The sequence below is a fragment of the Montipora capricornis genome, chromosome 6 (assembly GCF_036669925.1).
Source record: "Montipora capricornis isolate CH-2021 chromosome 6, ASM3666992v2, whole genome shotgun sequence".
In the NCBI taxonomy this organism is placed as follows: Eukaryota; Metazoa; Cnidaria; class Anthozoa; order Scleractinia; family Acroporidae; genus Montipora; species Montipora capricornis.
Window position 1 is genome coordinate 17,383,990 of NC_090888.1, and position 5,263 is coordinate 17,389,252.

Consider the following 5,263-nt stretch of genomic DNA (forward strand, 5'->3'; position numbering starts at 1 on the left):
CATCAATAACAAAATTTCCCAGCCAGCTCATCGAAACACCTGTATTTTTGCCAGCCAGCAAGATTCCTCTGGGGAACAGATAATGTGAGGAACAAATTCGTTGGGTGCCCCTGAGCATTGTAGAATGCGAACAGAATGGGGTAATCATAAAATAGTCACAACTGTTTAATTTCCTTGCAATAACTACCTAGTATTTACTTGAAACAACAACGAAAGAACTGCAGCTAAAAGGTCAGTTTTAATCATCATTTACCTTTGTTTGAAGAAAGTTAATAGCACACTGGTTGACGTCACTGCTCATGATTTTCTTTCTGGAAAACAGCTTGTTCAAATAAATGGATCTATGTTATCGATGAATAGTACGGATAGTTTGAGATTTCATAATGAAAGAAAGTTCCTGTTATGAACTATGTTTGCTGCCGTTGAAAACCGTTTTCTCTTTAGAAATTTTGATTACAGTTCATACTTGCTAGTCATAGCCGAGCGGAGGTTGGAACTGAATGACAAAATTCACAAAATAGTGTAGGACCGCCATTTTGGTTGTTGTCGATATTTTCAAAGAGAAGTATTTGTTTTTTTTACGTCCGACGGAACAGAACAAAATTTGGTTAATAGCTCGTCATATTAGTTCCCATACATTCCTTTTGCTACTTCGGAAGGACAGTTTTGTAGTTCACATCTGCCAGTTTCAGTTATGAGATTACTTCTGGATAATATTGTGATTCTATTCAATGTTATTTTGCAGAAGGTCTAGTAAGATGGAAACAAATGTCTGCATCTGATGCTACTTATCAACGTCCAGCACAAGCATTACAGCATCCCTCGACTGGGCAAAGAACGTTAGCTGTGAAGTATTGCTGTCTTCAGTAAAGAAGACTGTCTAAGGATACTTAACAGCAAACAGGAAAAGGAAGACATTACGAGTATCTGAGGATCTTAGGAATCCTGTTATCGAACGAATCGTTCGAATGGTTCACACGGTGCTACAACAAGTTTCAAAAACAGTGGAGAAATTTCACCTTCTTGGGGCGTTATTAATTTACCTATTATCTCTCTCACTGCAACCCCCCTCCCCCCTTATCAGTGTTGCTAGCAAGACACAAAAAATTTGCAAACTTAAACAGTCAACATTGAAAGAGGGAGAGGGGAAGGGGAGTGGGAAAGGTTTAAATTCTAGATACGGCGGGTACTGGAAGCTAGAAAAGGTGTCTTAAATGAAAGTGTCTCAACAATTTTGCAACTTGTTGTCGATTAAAAATCTTCCCCCTGAAACAAGATTGTTTGTGATAACATGATGTATCAAGAGACTGTTTTTTTTAATACTTGATCCTTCTTTTGTAGAAATTTGATGCAAGTCGGATTGAAAGTTTTTTTTGACGCAATTTGGCATAGATGAAATGCAAGTATTATTAGTATGATGATTATTATAATATTATTATTATTATTATTATTATTATTATTTTGATTTTACACCGTGCATTTTCTATATAAATATTCAACTGCACCTTACACATAATGACTTGAGACTAAGACTTGAAATTTACAATCGTAATTCCTTAGATACATGGGCCTTATTCGCGCGGCGGCCATATTGGCCATAGACAATAGATTTCGTACCCCGACCCTCGAGTTGAAATGTTTGGGAACGAGTTTCGGTGCGCAATCCCTCGGGACTCAATATGGCCACCGTGTGATTAAGGCCAATAGACCAATTTCGATATATTAAAATTCAGTCCTAAACAAAAGGCATCATCTCGAGGCTCTGGGGAATAAATATAAGGATTTGTATGAGTTTATCTCACAGACCCTCGAGATGATGTCTTTTGTTTGGGACTGAATTTTAATATATCGAAAGTGGGCTATGGCTAGGATAAAATATGAAATAACATCTAAAAATTTACAATTCTGAAATCCCTCATTAAATGCCTTATTAAATGAAAAAGTTTTAAGTCCACGTTTAAAAATGTTCAGACTAGAAATAGACCTCAGCCTTCAGATGAAAGAAGGTTTCAAAGTCGAGGGGCAGCAATTTATGACCTGTCCCCGTAGTCTTCTTGGTTCTCACTCCAGGTGATGTTAAATAAGACCCCAGGGTCATGATTGCAGCTTATAATTAAGTCATACTTCGACGGAGGTAGACCGTTTATCATATGGCACAAATAATCAGGTGCCATACCATGCAACACTTTAAATGTAAGAGGTCATATTTTATATTCGATACGGTAGCAGACATGCAGCTAATGTAGTTCACGAAGCAAAGGCGTGATGAGGCAAGATTTTGGAGCGCAATAAAACAATTTAGCGCTAGCATTCTAAACACTCTGCAGCTTTAACACTTCAGTGATATTCTGGCAACCCATAAAGTAGAACTATTGCAGTAGTCGATTCTGCTATAGTGATAAACGCATGAACTTGTGAGTCAACGCTGCTTCTAGGTAAGTATTTCCTGATTGTGTTTGATGTTATTAAGATAAAAAAAATGCACTTTTGCGTGACCTAGTAATATTTACATTCATACTTAAATGAGGGTCGCGCCATACCCCGAAATTGCGGATTGATGGGCAAGGACTAACATTGTAGTCGCCCACTCTGACACCATCAATGGACACTTTTGCTAGCTGCTTCCGCGATCCGACCAGCCAGAATTCAGTCTTATCATTATTAAGTATGACTTTTTTTTGGATGTCTCGAATGCAGTTTTGGACGGTAGTAACAGCAGTCGCTTCCCCAGCGCTAACGTTAGGACTAATATAATTGCGTGTCGCCCGCATGTGAAGTCGCTAAATGGGACTCCAGAATAGGGAACAAATCACATGTGTAGATAGTAAACGAAAGTGGGCCAAGGCATGAACCTTGAAGAACACCCTATTTAAAAGAAATGTACGTCAATATTTGCTTAAATCTACTTAGGATTATAAAAGCTTCGCTTGCAATGGTTGGTTACACAAACAATCGTCTTCTTTGGTCGTCATCTTCGAGTGGTTTACCTGGCGCATGCAGTCGTTATTCATCCCTGCTGTTCAACAAGGGATCCATTCAATCCCGACTCCAGAGCGTAAGCACTGGGGTCGAGAATGGGGTTCCATTAAACGTTCCCGAGCGCGCAGTTGTGGTCAGCATTGGTTTCATGATTGCAGACCAAAGTTGCACAAACGCCTAAAGGGTAGTTACTTGTTAATTAAGGAGACTCAAGGGGTTTACAACAGGTAACAGTCAGATTTTTGGCTTTTTTATAGTATGCTGATTATGCTCTATTGCTATTAGTTTTCTGTATTGTTACTGAGACGGCTCGCAGTCCCTTCTGAGTCAGTCGAACCGCCCGAATTGCAGTCTATATTGTTACTAGTTTAATTTATCCATATATTATCTCTGTATTCTGTTGTTTTACAAATAAAATTGTGATTAAATTAAACTATATTTGCGTTTTTTAGGACGTTAAAACAAACACTCAAAGGTTTTGATCAACGAAGTTTCTCGGTTAGTTAGCTTTCGGTAAATATAGTGTTTTGTTTACGAATTAAATCAATTTGACAACTGTATTCAACTTATCGGGAGCCATTGAGCTATGTTTTCGAATTTCACTCAAGCATCATCCGTATCATGAGTCACCCGATTCTAAATTGCTGCGAAATGTTAGAGAAAATTACACTTTTAGCAAACGAGGCCATGGCAAAACGTGTCAACTCGATTAGTGAGGATACAATGATCTCCAAACATCTAAGACATAGTCTAGATCTTTCCACGAAGCACGTTCTGGCCGAAGCAAACTCAACAGTACTGAATTAAAGGCGACAAAGTTCTAGAGAGTTATTCTGTTGAGTGGATCGATCTTATCCCTTGAAAAGTGACCTATAAATTACTTCCCTAGTCGAAGAAATAAATTCCGCCTTTCTTTGCAATCAACTGTTGTTGCAATCATACTAGTACATTAACGAGGAAATATGTAATTTCAACTTACCAATGCAAATTTGCTGCAATTAGTCTTATCACTTGGCAGAGACCTCATGTATGGAGAACTGAATAATGTTAAACTGAATATGTTTCCCCTATTCCCTGCACACAAATAACTCAACGACTCAGACAACTATATTCTGGTTAAATAGGAAGTTGACTGCTAGCATGCGATTAGAGGTACAACCGGAGGTGCCCTCGCTTCTAAGGCCATGACGCGATTTCCGTTTATTAAAATACTGCCACAAAGGAAAATGTATGATCTGGAAAAAATCGCGCCCGCTGCTCGCCAGGAAAAATCCCCTCTTCCTCGGGGAAAACTCGTCCCTCCCGAATGCAGATTCAGTAGTCAAAACCAATGTTAACAAGCTGAATTCGCAGATAATACAGCTAATAAAACGTCGACGAACAAAATTTTCGCACTCTCATGAGAGGTCAGCATAGAATAACCGGTCTCTTCAAATCCCGCGTTAAACATGTGCTGAGTGGCAGACGTGATCACAACCATAGCAACTTCCAGCAAACTACGTTATCAATGAAAAAACACACAAACACCATAGCAACTCCTACCATTTTAGGCGAACCGTGAAAACAATACAAGGAAAGGTTACGTTTATACAAACGTTGGCCGTGTAGCACTTACATTTTAAACAGAGTTAACTGAATAGAGTGTAATGTGAAATGCTAGATTTCTATCCAATATGAACCATGTGAGCGTTAGCCCTACTGATGGAAATAGGCCGACACAAGGACAGAGAAAAACTCTGACCAGGGTGGGAATTGAACCCACGACATTCGGGTTAGATCTCCGCCGCTCTACCGACTGAGCTACAAGGTCAGACGGGAGCAGGCCGTGGGAACTGAAGATGTTAAAGTCACGGCAATGAACATGTAAGTGCTACACGGCCAACGTTTGTATAAACGTAACCTTTTCTTGTACTTGTACATGTTATTCCCCCTTGGAATCCAAACAGGGTGTAATGTGACATTATAAGAAGAACACAACTCGACGATCTGCTCTGCCACTTCTTGCAGATCAGCTTTCATACTGCCTCTGTGAATCAGTTTTACGACGTTTGTATTTTCAGTATATAGAGAATACTTCATGGAAAGTGCGGGCGTACGGTATTTACGCACGAGTTGTTGACGTTTTCAGAAATCGAACGATAGAGCGCAGCAAACGAGTGAGAATTCTGAAACAAAAACAAAGAGAGCGGAAAAAATGGACAAAGCACTTTTCATGTGGTATTGTGTTTGTTATATACATACTGAGATTTACATTCTTGTTTATCGTCCTTAATGACAAACCAAG

At 39.2% G+C, this 5,263-nt stretch overlaps 1 long non-coding RNA gene across 1 annotated transcript in view; it reads left to right on the plus strand.

The window, feature by feature from the left end:
* Window positions 1–1,272, plus strand: part of LOC138051668 (uncharacterized) — a 13,625-nt gene extending 12,353 nt beyond the window's left edge. Inside the window, exon 3 of the long non-coding RNA XR_011132873.1 lies at window positions 746–1,272. This is a non-coding gene — a long non-coding RNA (uncharacterized lncRNA). The remainder of the gene's footprint in view (window positions 1–745) is intronic.
* The last annotated feature ends 3,991 nt before the right edge of the window (window positions 1,273–5,263 follow it).